At 45.5% G+C, this 16,438-nt stretch overlaps 1 protein-coding gene and 1 pseudogene across 1 annotated transcript in view; one reads left to right on the top strand and one right to left on the bottom strand.

The window, feature by feature from the left end:
- The window catches only part of LOC148885693 (RNA binding protein fox-1 homolog 3-like), a 326,703-nt gene that overhangs the window by 64,841 nt on the left and 245,424 nt on the right, over positions 1-16,438 (top strand). The gene's annotated exons all lie outside the window — the stretch shown is intronic.
- Positions 10,843-14,991, bottom strand: LOC148885694 (uncharacterized; annotated as a pseudogene).

The following is a 16,438-nucleotide window of genomic DNA, read 5'->3' on the forward strand; positions in this document are numbered from 1 at the left end:
ACAATTTCTCGCCGCTGGTTATCCAGGCCTCCGATTCAACTCAGAGGGCCACTTTAAATGCACGATTCACACACGTATTTACCGTAGTTACATTAACTTGTATCTTCCTCGGCACATATATTCGCCGTGTCTCACTCTAACCTTTAGTGCGGTAGCGCCCCATGGCGGCCGTTAGAAAAAAATGCATAAATTGGCCGCATCGTTGCATAAACTGCAGATTTGAAAGCTTGTGACAAAAATTGCGCCTTATAGTCCGGAAATTACCATCTGTAACTGTATTGACTCGACATAAGGTGGCTGTGCTATTTACAATGCATGAGTCCAGTTTTCGTTTTTTTCATGCTAGCTCGGCTCGTTATTGTTAGCATCACATACTGTATGGTCTTTTTATGCGCCACTTATCACATTCCAGAGCTTAATCTATCGCTGCTGCTGTGGTACATTTTTGTATTTTTTTCCGAGAATGCAATGCAGACAGAGAAAATGAAATACTAAATCAACTGTGACTTTGTAGCCTTAAATACTGTTGTGTATTTATGTGTTACACACCACCGCCTTTACAATAAAAAGTCGAATATGTTTTCCTTATTTGTCATGTCATGTTTTCAAGTGCGTTGATGCGCCGTTTATCAGAAGCTAAGGACGCTTTATGCCTCCAACGACATTGTAACTCTGCTTGGCAAGGCTTTTGATGTGTTTTTTTTTTTTTTTTTTTTTTTTTTTTTACCATATGCTGCTTTTCAGACGCGATGAACATTTCAGCTGCGCGTAGTGTTAGGCTTTAATGTTTATTTTGTTTGTTGACTTTTTGCTTATCAGAAGTTGAAGGAAAATCTGCACATTCAACAACGCCACAGCTACTCATGCTGATTGTAAAAGGATTGGTTCAATCATAATGATGTCCTTTCCCCCCACTGCATTGGCCAGTCGGGTGCAATGTCTCGTGTACGTTCTTCCCTGCAAGTACAGAGCGGGATGGCGGGGAGGGCCCTCCTCCCGGCTGATTAATCTGACAGATTGCGCTTTAATATAGGACGGCGGCAATACATTTTAATGCCAGCTAAAAAATACTCCTTTCCCCTGCAGGCACGAAGAGCAGCGGCCGCTCTCCTCTCGTGGCGTAATTGAAAAAGATTGATCTGGCAGAGAGTTGCAGTGACGTGGTAGACTGGCGGGCAGGCGGGAGACGGGGGGGATTGGATGGAGGAACGTGTGTAGAGAGTGGCGGGAAAACATTGGAGGGAGTCATTTGCAATTTTATGACTGCTTAAATGTCTTTCCCCATCATTCTCGAAGCGCTCTGGCTAATGTACGGTGCCCGTAAACGCAGGGTTCGGAGGACAGGCAGGCGCTTGTTATTCATGCCCATGCACCAATTATGTCGCCCGGCCCAAATCAAGTGCGGTGTCCAATTGTGACGTGATGTGGTCGCTCAAATGATGTTGTGGGCATTTCGTAATAGAGAAACAATGTCGTTAGCAAGAGGGAATTAGAGAGCAACATGACGATTAATCCCTGTAGGAGGCATGATCATTTCATTTTTTTAAACTAATCATGAAATTTGATGTCCAATAACATAAGTGTAGCATTCCAGTTAATACTGCCACACAAATAGTGTCAGTTTGGTGAATTTGAGCATTTTCCCTCCCGTGCGTTCCAAGTCTGTTGAGATCCGAGTAATGCATGTCTCCAAAAACGATACAGTGATTATCTTGTGGTGTGCGATTGGACTTTAGAATTCATTTTACATCCCGCTCTGCAAGCCAGCAATTATGAACGTTCAACCTAACTCACAGATTTTACCATGAAATAGAACAAGAGCCAATTAACTCATTCACAGTCATTCCTAAATGTATTTGGGAATCGAAAATATGACGTGGAGCACCATTGCACCATGGTGGAATGAGGTGCCGATAAAGCGCTGGTCAGACCTCTGTGAATGTTTTTTCCCGCCCACAAGGGGTCAGCATTTCTCTTTTGCACATCACAATCAAAGAGAAACTCGGAACATGAGACATTGAACATTTTTCGACATACCCGCACATAATGTTCTCATGTGCCGTTATTCGTAACACGAATGCTTGTAAATCGGCGAGCGTCTGTACGACACTGAAGCAACATACAAAGAACCGCTCAGTATGTATCTCGTTCGTAAGTTGAGGAGAACATCTGTTGGATGTTCATTCGTTGCCAAACAATCTTCGTGAAGCATTTTCCTCATCATCGGCCCTATTTATCCGAAGCTATGCTAATCAAATGTCGTCTCATTATTTGCAATGGGCAAGCGAATGAAAGTATTTATATTCAACCCCAGAAGTTATGCCGTGTTTTGAGCTGAGTGACATGACGCTGTTCCGTGAAAGGTTACTGGGATACTGGTCGACCCCTCCCCCTCCTGCTACATGTCGGACCCCGGCAGGGGTATAATCAGTTGTGTGTTCACCCCGACCATTGCGGCATGTGATCTCGGCGACTCCCCATCATGAAGGACAATTGGAAACGCTGGGCCATGTGTGAGTAATGAACACCCGTGGCTTCCTCTCCCTTAACCCGCCTTCTCCTTCACGGGCCGTAAAGCCCCCCACCCCTCTCACCATCCTGCTTGCTCCCAGGGGTCAGGAGTGGGGGCATGTGTGTCGTTTGATGCTTGCTGCACTGTACCTGCGACCTCTTAGCCTCTCATATCTCTGGCTTCATGCGCCACACCTTTCTGATCACACCTGATCAGCGTGGCGGTTCTCCTCTTCCACCACCGGGAAGCTGCGAGTCCAATGCAAGGGAAGGGAATTACACTCCAACCCCACCCCCTGCAAGCTGCGGTCCGCCGCTCACAGGACAGATTGAAAAAAAGCACAGAAATGTGTTTCAAATCAAAAAGGTGACCTATCCCCGATTGTTTGCCCGATTAAAAGTCCCTGTTTGTCATTGTTTTCATTCGTCACAGCACAGTGATAAATTTAAGCTTGAAAGCGTCACGGGAAAGCATCATGGGAGCCATGTTGGGGAGGGGATGTGTCTCTGTGGCAACACGGTGAGCGCCCAGGCTACCTACCTGCTATCAAACTTCACCGCCGTGCTCCACCTACACACAAATGATGGGAACGAAACATTCTGGAAAGTGAGCACATGCCATCTGTCAAATAACCCAGCTGCAAATTGGGTAACAATCGGTGGAAATATCTAGGACATGCATGATTGTCTTTGAAGGAAGCCAGGAAGTGTCAGAAATGTACCTAAAAGGCGGCTTCATGCCAAGATGGAAGACTTCCTGTGTCTTCACTACCATGGCTTCATTTTTTTTATTAAACCTGTCAACCAAATTTCGTGTTACTCTCAGTCAAACTGGCTTTTGGGGCGGCATTTTTCGGTAACCTTCAGTGCCCGCCATTTTCAAAATTTCACAAAAATTCCCCCAAAAAGTTACTATTTTACATCGACTGAACTTTACAAACTTTTTTTAGTAGTAGTTATTGTCGTCGTAGTAGTAGTAGTATTTTGTAGTGTGTGTGCATGAATGCACTCATGCTGTGTGTCTCTGTGTGTGTGTTTTTGTGGGTGCATTAGCATCGCTTGTGCTCATAAATCGAAATAATCTCTTTGGTCACAATCTTTGTCGCAGCGCTAATGTGACAAATATTTTGATTAAAAAAAACGTAGTTTACGTCAATTATGCTCCTCTTTAGAATTACCGTCCCTTGGTATTTTACATCACCGGTGCTTGAAGTGTTAAGTTCAGTTCCAAACTACAATGAGATCCCTCCAGTACTGTAGGTGGCAATAAAGGTTATGACAAAGTGTGACCCGGTCCATGATTTCAGAAACATGATTTATGACTTGCAATCATTTTAATGTGATTGCATGGCGGTAACATTGACTCCTCTCGATCATGCTGTTATTATATCACTTCATAAACGGCATGTCATTTCAACCTCTCTAACCTCCGCCAAGGTCACTGTGGCAAGATGGAATGTTCGTTGCTGTTTCCCGGGAGTCAACATGACTTTTTTTTGTACTCCTTGTGGCCACTCGGGTGTAGGCCGATTGTGCTGTGAAGCGCCGATTGCGCAGGCGAACAAAACGAACGTCCCCTGCGATGACTTTCATTGAGTAAAATATCTCCCACGTTGTCAAGGGCAACTGTCGACAGCTTCCGCGCAAAGCAATCAAAAGGACTTCATTGTGGTATCTGTAACAACGCCACATGATTGTTTTTGCATCTCGCGAGGCTTCGCCGGCTGTACGCCAGTGTTGACGAGTGGCCCGACCCGAAATTGGCCTCCAATGCAGCAGCCGTTTCTGCCAGTGGATGTAATGAATTACAAATACTTTGTTCGGATTAACTCTTGAGATTGGGGGAACAATCCAATGCCTGCTTGCATTCTCCTTAGCAATGATTGCAAGAGCTGAAATCAAAAGATGAAATCTGAATGGATTAAATCCCCAATCGTACTTTTATCTTCACTTTGATGTGTAAAACATTTCTCCAAAATAAAATATACAGTACATGTAAGGAGCATCAAAGGTCTTTTGTACTTCAGTTTTAGTAATGTAAGACCCCCATACAAAATAGACCATTTGTGTCACCCTGGATTTTTCTCATTGTTCAATTTTACACTCCAAACGTGCGCTTATTTCCTGAACGGTGGCTCCAATGAGCGGCAGCCGGTCATTTGGCTTTATTCACTACCCGACAGGAGCTCGCTTAATTGGGATGCTGGGCGACATTGGGAGCTTGGTGTGGTGGGGATGATTAAATCGCTCAGGTGCATCATGTGGAGAGGTTCGCAGTTTTCATGGAAGAACACCGCACTCCTTTGCGGCCAGATAACGATGTGAGAAAACCGGTAGTGGGGTGGGAGGTGTAATAGATGGAGTACGGAATGTTTGAGACTGGGGTGGTCATCAGTTACTACAGTGGAGAGCAATTTAGAAGACGCCTTCTTCCATCCATTCTTCTTGGTGTTTGTTGTGTTTCATTTAGTAGAATGGACTGCTTTTTCCTCATATTTCATATCATTTAACGATTAGAGGGGGCATATATTCACAATTTTTTCTTTGTAAACCATGAGCTAAATTGCACGTCGTTCACTGGGCAGCCAAATAACAAGCAGTTTTCATATAAATCAAAGCTATCAAAGGCCCGGGGCCAAATGTGGCCCGCCATATTGTTTTATTCGGCAACTGAAACTTGGAGTTGGTGCTGCAAGACCTGTTGTGGCTCAATATTACTTCACATATAAGGTGCACCTGTGTATATGGTGCAGGGTCATCTTTTGAAGAAAATCAAGGCTTTTGGGTGCGCCGTATACACCGGAAAATACAGTAGTTTGACTCCCTTGATCTACATGCATAGGTCCTGATATGATTGTTGTGCATCAGTTACTATTACATTGGACAGTTATCTGCAGGGACACTTTCTTCTGTAAGGAGTCACAATTGCACATCAGTCACTCTCGTGGACGTCAATTCAAAATTATCCTCCATATAAATGCTTTTCTTATATCAGTCACCACAATGTACAGTTTTGTGTGATAGCAACTTCATTGGTAAGGCTTTTTCCTCCCCAGACCACCAGATCAGTTTTCAGCATAACTAAAGACTGTCTACTGTAGTGACTGAGGTGCAACTATTAACTAATTCACTGACATTCCCGAATTTAGTCGGGATTTGAAAATATGACGTTGAGCGGCATTCCCGAATTTATTTATTTATTTTTTTACTGTTTGGGTGCCGATAAAGAACGCGCCATGGCCTCCACAAGGTGCATCCTTTCCCTTTTGTCCATGTGAGCGCTTTGTTCCTGCTTCAGCTGTTGTTAAAGTGGCATACAAACCAATATGTATGTATTGCTTTGTATGATGGACAGCCACTCTCATTTCAAAATCATATACCTCCAGACCCATATAATTTAGGAATTATCTATTTTTTCTAATGAACGAAGAGAGTCTAAGGTTTCTTACGCTGCATTGGATGTTGATGTAGTCCTAAAACTCAATATTGTGTGGGTCCTGCTATTTGAGTGACAATGACAAAAACCCTGGCACTGGAGTGGACACATTTATGCACGTCTAGCAGTGAATGAGTTAAGAGTAAATTTTTTGATGCTTCCCTAGTAATTTTGAGTTGGCGACAGGGGGCTGGTAGTGATACAATTGCCTTCACTGTAGTGATTGATTCAGATTATTTTATAATAAATTGCCCTTCTGGCTACTAACATCTACTCCAGTGACTGATACACATAAAAATTTGCAATTCTGGTTTCCTCTTTGTTTTACTTGCTGTTTTCTTTTTTTTTACACTTACGAAATCTGAGAAGTAGGTGGCAGAGACATACTAACATTCACTCTTGTAACTGCTGTGCAACTTTGACATCAAGATGTGCACTTTTGGCTCTTTCAGTAAAAAATATATGGAGCAAACCTGTATCGAAATGTGAACCAAAAAAAGGCATGGTTGTTATTCATCAGTTATGTGGAGGGCAGCAGGTCAACAAAAAGTGAAGGTTCTGTCTGGAATGAAAATATCCTTTTTACTTTGGGGAGCCAGAAAAAAAAGAATGAAAAAGAAGGTGATTTGCGTGCTAACGCGTAAGCCCCCCCGCCCCCGCTCATCCCCCATTTTAACTTGTCATCGGAAATTTAGCGCCGCAGATGGAATATTAAGTATGTTCTCTTTAAAAAGATTGAAAAGCGCAGCAAAAAGGGAATTAATCCGCTTGGCTTCTTTATTTTGATAATGTTTCTTTTTTTCTTTTTCTTTGCTGCGCTTCCTCCTCGCAGACGAGCTAATTCTTAATCCCGATTCATCTAATTGTACCTCAGAGTGCTAATAAAATTGTTATGAATTATTCAGGCACAGAGTGGGCTGATGACACAGTGAGCAGAATTCAAAGCACTTGAAACTGGAAATGGGGGGGAGGAAGAAAAAAAGGGCACTAAGTTCCCACGGAATTTAAAACAACGGCAAGTACAGATGGGGAAGCACATCTGCCTTGCGATTAGGAGGGTACATTCAGCCGAAACATGAAAATTCCTTTTTTGTGAGCAAAATTTAGTAGTTTTATTAAACGTGTATGAAAAAAAGTGTTTTGGAGGCCAACTTCCATTTATCATGTGGCCACAATTAACAATTTCCTCCCTCCTCCATGTGATCGCTGGGGTTCCATAAATTTATGATGCGATGTTCCCTGCATAAAAATGTCGTCGCTGCACCTGCTGCTTGTTTAAATGACACATTTTCATCGCGACTCTGTCTGTTTTCAAATGTTCTCCGTGTTCGGCACAGCTGGAGCCTTTACAAGCGGCTTCATGGCAGCGGGTCCTCAGGGAGCGCCCGGAGATTAGGTTGCGCGGAGGCAGCTCCCGGCTCAGATGCCGGCACCGCTGAGCCTTGCTAATGGCCGCCGCTCAGGCCGAGGCCTCATTAGGGCGAGAGTGACACCGCCGAGCGCTGTCGCGGCAGGCATTATTACCTTCAAAGTTCACCCAAGCTTTGGCCCGCTGTAATTTGCCGGGATCGCGCCCTACGCAAATGGGGTAAAGAAGGGGAGGCCAACCAAAACAAACTCTTTAATTAGCCCCAGTGATTATTTCAAACCACAATGATTTGCGGGATGCCAAAACCGATGAATTCCCCTGAATATGTGGATTCAGTTTATCGACATAGGTGTGTGTGTGTGTGTGTGTGTGTGTGTGTGTGTGTGTGTGTGTGTGTGTGTGTGTGTGTGTGTGTGTGTGTGTGTGTGTGTGTGTGTGTGCATGCGCGTGTGTGTGTGTGTGTGCGTGTGCGTGCGTGTATGCGTATATATATATGTATCTCAAGTATGGATACAGTCTAAGACTCTAAGTCCTGGTTAAGACTCTACTTGCCATCGTCAAAGGCTCTGATTGGTGCGCTTAGAAAGTTCACACCATAAAATGTGGGTGAGGTCTGTTGAAGACACCAATATGTTCTTTGCTTTAAGGCCACTGTCAGTGGCCTTCGAGCAATACTGTCAGAACAAAAAAAAGGCAGTAGTGCCTCAGTCACCATGACAACATCCATATGCTGCCTGAAGTTCTGTGACAGGCCCACAGGATGACAATTTGAGGAAATGTGAAAGTTATAAAAGAAATCTCCTGGTAATCAGATTACAGCATTGGAGAGCAGGGAGGTAAAGCTATATCTTATTTTGACAAATGCCATGACGAATGCGACTTAAGATGTGTGTGGCTGTGTGTGTTCAAAGACAATATTAAGACAGTCCATCACTGCCACACCACCATTACTTATCCACAATGCATCAATCCTCTTCACAAGACATACATACACACGATACCATTTTGCAGTAGAAAAGAAAATGCCTTACGATCTGCTCAGAGGTTATATCATAGATGCTAACATACAGTATACTATATGTATGATAAAGGAAGGTATTCCCCCCAAATATGTATCTTGGCCATGCAACAGTTAACAGGACACGAGCGTAAATGGGCCTGATTGGAGCAGACTTTCCAAGTGTGACAGTGTTTTTTGTGGGCCTGTTGATCGATGCGAAGAATCGGTGTCAACCAAGACAGCCAAAGTGACGTTAAGGTGTCCTTTGGCGCTGGCAAACACCTCTGACTGTCAGACAAAAAGGTCTTCCGTCTGGCCTGCACGCTGGCCTTTAATTGGACAGGTGTTGACTTGGGCTAACACTCAACATTGTATTTTTTTTTGTTTGCTTTTTTGGAAGGGGTTGTTTGTTTGTTGTGTCCGTTCATTCCCCCCAGTCAGCCCTACTGAATGAATAGGTTATTTATTAAGTAACCTCTGCTAAGGTCAAACAATCCTCATTTTGTCCATAACATTGAAAAGACAGATCATCCTGTTGAAAAAAAAAAATGCATGACATCATTGATTGATTGATTGATTGATTGATTGATTTCTTTCACGACCCCCCAAAAAAAATCAGCAAATTGATTAATTTGATCCAGTGTCAATAAGTAAAACCTAATGCAGTAACATTGGATGGTGCCTGGTAACAGTGAAAAAGCAACCGACTGACTAATCATGAACTAACAAACCAGCCATCTACGTGACTGGTTGATGAGCTCACAACGCACTTCCATCATTGTCTACCCAACATCACAACAACCGGATTAACTAATCAAAGAACCATCAGCCACCCCCCCAAAAAAAATCACCTAACTAACCAATAACCGAACCAACTGAGTAACCCACCAACAAGCCAACTAACCAGGTAGCTAGCTCACCAACTAACTAGATAACTAAACAAATTATAGTCTTAATGTGTGACAAACATTCAGGTATCGTAGCTCTTGTTTGCTAACATGGAATGCTATTTTGAAGAATACAAACATAACTAGTCTGTCACTTGTCGAGTTAAGTTTGTCCATTTGAAGAAAGGTCTTAGAAAGGTCACATGGGATGGCAGGTATGCAAAGACTAATAGCGCAGTGCACTACTAATGTCGATTTCCTGTGTAATAGCTGAACGCTAGCCTGTGTAACAGCTGAATGCCGCAGTTGCTAGTCGAGTGAGAGAACAGTTAAAAACATCAGATGTGCTGTCGCGGCAAGTGTCGGGATGTCGGCCCACTCTGAAACTCATTAGTCCAGGTAGGAAGCTGGGCCAAACAGCTGCGCAACATTTGAATTCCCGCCCAAAAACTTGGGCACCAGCTGCCCATTCCGATGTTGCCTGAGGCCAACACTTGATGAATAATTCTGCGATCCAGTCGTTCTCTCACCTTACGACTAGTCCCTGACACTCAGGGCCATTGTGCTAGAGTTGCCATGGCGCAACCTTGATCTTCTTCCCTTTTTGTATGAAACAGTCCAAATTTTGGCTTTTGGCGATTAGTTGAGATCGGTGATAGCTTTTGTATTGAAAGTCACACAAGGAAATATTAAACGTTGACTCCAATATTTGTAGATGTGAGCGTTCCAACGGTCGCCACCCGCATTTGACCATGATATTGGCCAATGTTTCACAGGCAGCATTTGGCCGGTGTCTATGGTCTAGTGATCATCACTGTTGTCACTACCTTTGGAATGGAAAGCAATTAAAGGGGGATTCCGAGTGATCTGAATGGTCAATTCAGAGCTGAATATCTTTCATTCAACTTTTATTTCTTGCCTTTACATTCCAACTATCCTTTCTATGACATTCAATAGTATTACAGCAGCTGTGTTAAACTCATTTTTTGCCACGGGCCATGTTCGAATGTTTCATCTACTCCACATACTCCATCCACAACGCACAACAAATTAACGAATAACGAAGTCACGACTAATGACTATTATTGTGGTTTACATATGACAATTTAAAACTTTAGTCGTGACTTTAGCAAGCATCATCGCATCTGACATGATTGATTTGCTTTTGCAGGCCAAATAAAATGATGTAGCGGGCCAGATTTGGCCCCCGGTCCTTGACTTTGACATTGTATTACAGTGATGTTCAACTCTATTTTAGCACCACTGAAACAATCGTAATGCCAGCCCTACATACTTGTGACATAGGCACAGGATTTTTTAAAGTACAATTTCGTCTCAAGTCAACACCTTATTTATGTTTTGGTGATGTTTTTTTCCCTTTTTTTCATGGAAATTAAGACTTACATGAACCCATATGTCCCTTTTTATTCTAAACAGTTTCCTTGGTCTGCATTTGTTGTATGAAAATTAAAGACAACGTCTTTTCATGTAATTAAACAGGTATTTTTTTTGTACTCGATTTTCCTATGCAGGCCTGCTCAAGCATTCGGGATATTCCAAACAGAAATTCCTCATTACCATGGCGGCCACAATGTTCAGTTCTAAAGTTCTGATCTGTGGAAAACACTTTGCTTGCGAATCATCCCACCTGAAAAAGCGACGTTACACAAGAGTTACTGAGAGGAGTGCGCGGTGGCGTTCCTCCACGAGTCTGCATGGCGAGTAGGAGGGAGCGGCACGACTTCTCTCCTGCTTTGCTGTCGCCTCCTACGGGCTCGATCGGGTCAACTCCTGGTCATTAGGGATACCTCTTTTTGCTCCAGAGGCGCCCAAGTGAAACTGGATAATAGCGATCGCGCTGGGGCTTTTCCTGTCCGCACTTTGCCCCACATCTGACGTGCTTCTTGATAAAGAAGCTACAATTTGAAGTTTAAAAAAAAAACGGCATTTAGAAGAGACTGAAAAGAAACGCCCGTACATTGAGTGTCATTGCGGCAGGGGAGGTGCAGGCAATTGGTAGATTTAAAACAGCCAAAAATCAAACATTTGTTTGATTTGTGTTTTATTTTTGGTCACAGTACGGCCCTAAATTAATGGATCGATTCCTTTTGTTTAAGCACAAAAAATAACTGGTGATTTCTGATTAAATAGTGAAAAGAAAATAATTAATAAATTAAACGATTCAATAGTGAACTCATTCACTGCCAGAGATTTGCAAAAAATGTGTCCACGCTAGTTGCCAGGGTTTTTGTCATTTTCACTGGAATTCCAGTACCCACAGATATTGCGTTTTAGGACTACATACACATTCAATACAGCGTTACAAACCCTAGACTGCCTTCTTTCGTCAGAAAAAAAGAGCATCCTGTCAGGACATGCAAGGCTGCCCGTTGGCCTAAAAATATCTGAATCACAGTGATGGTAATTGTATTTTTTCCATTAATTCTTATTAAATAATTCTGAACGCCTTCACAATCAGTTCTGCAGGCCCTGAAGCATAAAAAAAATATATCAATATAATTATCAATATAATTATCAATATAATATAATACAATATCAATATAATTTAATTCCTTAATTATATTGGTCTGGAGTTATAGGCGCTTGAAATGAAATATAATGCAATATATACATCCATCCATCCATCTTCTGCCGCTTATCCGGGGTAGCGTCGCGGGGGCAGCAGCTTCAGTAGGGAAGCCCAGACTTCCCTCTCCCCAGCCACTTCTTCTAGCTCGTCCTGGCGGATCCCGAGGCGTTCCCAGGCCAGCTGGGAGACATAGTCTCTCCAGCGCGTTCTGGGTCGTCCCCGGAGTCTCCTGCCAGTGGGGTATGCTCGGAACACCTCACCAGGGAGGCGTCCTGTGGGCTTCCTAATCAGATGCCCGAGCCATCTTATCTGGCTCCTCTCTATGTGGAGGAGAAGCGGCTCGACGTTGAGCTCCTCCTGGATGACGGAGCTTCTCACCTTATCTCTCAGGGAGAGTCCGGACACCCTACGGAGAAAGTTCATTTCGGCCGCTTGAATCTGGGATCTCGTTCTGTCGGACACAACCCATATCTCGTGACCGTAGATGAGGGTTGGGATGTAGATCGACCGGTAGATTCAGAGCTTTGCTTTTTGGCTCAGGTCCTTCTTCACCACGACAGATCGGTACAAAGTCCGCGTCACAGCAGACGCCGCACCAATCCGCCTGTCGACCTCTCGCTCCCTCACACCCTCATTCATAAACAAGACTCCCAGATACTTAAACTCCTTCACTTGAGGCAAAATCTCCCCCCCGATCCGGAGAGGGCATTCCATCGTTTTCCGACTGAGAACCATTGTCTCAGTTGTGGAGGTGCTGATTCTCATCCTAGCTGCTTCACATTCGGCTACAAAACACTCGAGAGAGAGTTGGAGAGCTCGACTTGAAGGCCCCAACAGTACCACATCATCTGCAAAAAGCAGAGATGCTATACTGAGGCCACCAAAACGGAAACCTTCAACGCTTCGGCTGCGCCTAGGAATTCTGTCCATAAATGTTATGAACAGAATCGGTGACAAAGGGCAGCCTTGGCGGAGCCCAACCCTCACTGGAAACGATTCCGACTTATTGCCGGCAATGCGAACGAGACTCTGACATCGGTCGTATAGGGACCGAATGGCCCGTATCAGGCGCTCCTGTACCCCATACTCCCGAAGAACCCTCTACGGAACTCCACGAGGAACACGATCAAACGCTTTCTCCAAGTCCACAAAGCACATGTAGACTGGTTGGGGGAATTCCCATGCACCCTCGAGGACCCTGCTAAGGGTGTAGAGCTGGTCCACTGTTCCGCGGCCAGGCCGAAAACCACACTGTTCTTCCTCAATCTTAGGCTCGACTTTCCGACGGACCCACCCATCTTGAACCCCTGAATAGACCTTTCCAGGGAGAATGATCCCTCTGTAGATGGAACACACCCTCCGGTCCCCCTTTTTAAAAAGGGGGACCACCACCCCGGTCTGCCAATCCAGCGGCACTCTCCCCGATGAGCACGCAATGTTGCAGAGGCGTGTCAGCCAAGACAGCCCCACAACATCCTGAGCCTTTAGGAACTCCGGTCGGATCTCATCCACCCCCGGGGCCTTGCCACCGAGGAGCTTTTTAACCACCTCGGTGACTTCAGCTACAGAGATCGGAGAGCCCACCTCAGAGTCCCCAGACACTGCTTCCTCCAAGGAAGGCGTGTTGGTGGAGTTGAGGAGGTTTTCGAAGTACTATGCCAACCGGTTCACGACATCTCGAATCGAGGTCAACAGTGCCCCCTCCTCACTGTACACCGTGTTAGTGGTGCACTGCTTCCCCCTCCTGAGACGCCGGATGGTGGACCAGAATTTCCTCGAAGCGGTCCGGAAGACTGCTTCCATGGCCTCACCGAACTTCTCCCATGCCCGTGTTTTTGCCCCAGCGACCACTGAGGCTGCATTCCACTTGGCTAAGCGATATCTGTCAGCTGTATCAGGGGTCCCACAGGCTATATAGGCCCGATAGGACTCGGTCTTTATGGCATCCCTTACTACTGGTGTCCACCAGCGAGTACGGGGGTTGGCGTCACGACAGGCACCAACCACCTTACGGCCACATCTCCGATTTGCCGCAAGGGAGGTACGGAACATGGTCCATTCGGACTCAATGTGCCCCACCTCCCCCGGGACATGTGTAAAATTTTGCCGGAGGTGGGAGTAGAAACTCCTTCTGACAGGGGATTCCGCCAGACGTCCCAACAAACCCTCACAACACGTTTGGGTATGCCAGGTCGGACTGGCATCTTCCCCCACCAACGGAGCCTACTCACCACCAGGTGGTGATCAGTTTACAGCTCCGCCCCTCTCTTCACTCGAGTGTCCAAAACATGAGGCCGCAAATCCGATGATACAACTATAAATTCAAGCATTGAACTGCGACCAAGAGTGTCCTGGTCCCACGTGGACATATGGATACCCTTATGTTTGAATAAAGTGTTTGTTATAGACAATCCGTGTCGAGCACAGAAGTCCAATAACAAAACACCACTCCTGTTCTGATCGGGGGGACCGTTCCTCCTAATCACGCCCCTCCAGGTTTCACTGTAATTGCCCACATGAGCATTGAAATCGCCCAGCAGAAGAAGGGAGTCCCAGGGGGAGTGCTCTCCAGCAACCCCCCCCTAAGGTCTCCAAAAAGGATGGTTACACTGAACTGCTGTTTGGTCCATATGCACAGACAACAGTCAGAACCCATCCACCCACCCAAAGGTGGAGGGAAGTAACCCTTTTATCTACCGGGGTGAATCCCAAAATACAGGCAGCGACCCGGGGATTAATAAGTATGCCGACACCTGCTCTACGCCTCTCACCGTGGGCAACTCCAGAGTGGAAGAGAGTCCAACCCCTCTCGAGAGGGCTGGTACCAGAACCCAGGCTGTGTGTGGAGGCAAGCCCAACTATGTCTAGTTAGAACTTTTCGACCTCGTGCACCAGCTCAGGTTCCTTTACTGTAAGAGAGGTGACATTCCACGTGCTTCTGCAGTCAAGGGTCGGACCGCCAGGGTCCTTGCCTTTGGTTGCCGCCCAGCTCACAATGCACCCGACCCCTCTGGCCCCTCCCATGGGTGGTGAGCCCTTGAGAAGGGGGACCCACGTTTCCTCTTCGGGATGAGCCCGACCGGGCCCCACGGGTGTAGGCCCGGCCACCAGGCCCTCGCCAACGAGCCCCATCTCCAGGCCTGGCTCCAGAGAAGGGCCCCGGTGACCTGCGTCCGGGCAAGGGAAAACCAAGTCCATTTATGTTTTTCTTCATATGGGGTCTTCTGAGTCGTACTTTGTTTGGTCTCTCACCCAGGACCTGTTTGCCATCGGTAACCCTGCCAGGTTCATAAAGCCCCAGACAACCTAGAGGCTAGGATCATTGGGACACACAAACCCATGGAGACATATTAGTTTATATACCACTTTAACAACAGCTGAAGCTGGAACAAAGCGATGACATGGAAAAAAGGGAAATGCTGCCCTCTTGTAGAAAAGAAAAATCATTGCCAGAGGCCATGGCCAATGCTTTCGCGTCACCCAAGCATGAAAAAAAACAAAACAAGAACAAATTTGGGAATGGCGGTCCATGTCATATTTTCAATCCCTGAATAAATTTGTGAATGGCAGTGAATGAATTCATTCATTTATTTTGTTTTGTTTTAATTTGTTTTGTTTTTTTTTTGTTTTGTTTCAAGAAACAGGCCAAGCAGAAGAGTTACTGGCGTGAAAACGTTTTGCTTTTGTAACACCACAATCTCCAACACACTAAAAAAACAAGATCATATTGATTGTTTCTATAATTGCGCAGCGAGATTGGTGGTATTAAAGTCCTCACTGAAGCGTTGGCTACCAAATTCACCACCCTGCCACTGACTTTTATGGTATATAACCTCTGGTGGTGGCAGACACAAGCTGTGCAAACAATCCGGCGCGCCGCACACTCATCTCCCGCACACGCCGTCCCGCCGGCAGATTTACAACCGAGCCTCGTTTCCTTGGTTTTGATTTTTTTTCGTGCCGTTGTTCATCATTTTTCAATTTTTCAGTGCCGCACACTTGGGGCTATAACTCAGGACACCTTGTCGTGCGGCCGGCCCCCTCGGGAATGACGAATAAAGGGGCTGTTTTTTTTTTTTTTTAGGGCTGAGTGGGGGATGGGGGATAAATCTGTTTTACACAAAGGCACCTACCATCACGGTGCTCCCCCCTGCCACCCCACCTCCACCCCCTGTGATAAGCAGGTGGGAATCAAGGGCACGGAGCGGGAAAAGTGACCTATGTTAATGGGTGGTTATCACTGATGGTGGGAGGCGTACAGAGGCGAGATCACCCTATCATCGCGGTGTATTTACAACGATAACTGCCGTCTCGTCTTAAGTCATAACAAGCAGATCTGCCGACGCAATGTATTTTTTTCCATACGTCCTTCCGATACGTCCAAACATTTTTGCAAAGGGGTCCAGTTTTGTTGTGATAAAAATGTAGGGGGGGTCCAACCTGGGCAAAAGTTCTTCACATAGAACAGAAAACATGATGTGGAGCTCCATTCCCGAATTTGTTCGGGTTTTTTTTTCGTGCGGGAGGTGACTATAAAGCGCTGGTCAGACTTCTGGAAAAGTTTTCCCTTCCACAAGAGGGCAGCATTTGCCTTTTGTCCATGTTAGCGTTTTGTTAAAGCTTCATCTATTGTTAAAGCTCTATA

The sequence above is a fragment of the Hippocampus bargibanti genome, linkage group LG17 (assembly GCF_051943395.1).
Source record: "Hippocampus bargibanti isolate YZ-2025 linkage group LG17, ASM5194339v1, whole genome shotgun sequence".
NCBI lineage: Eukaryota > Metazoa > Chordata > Actinopteri > Syngnathiformes > Syngnathidae > Hippocampus > Hippocampus bargibanti.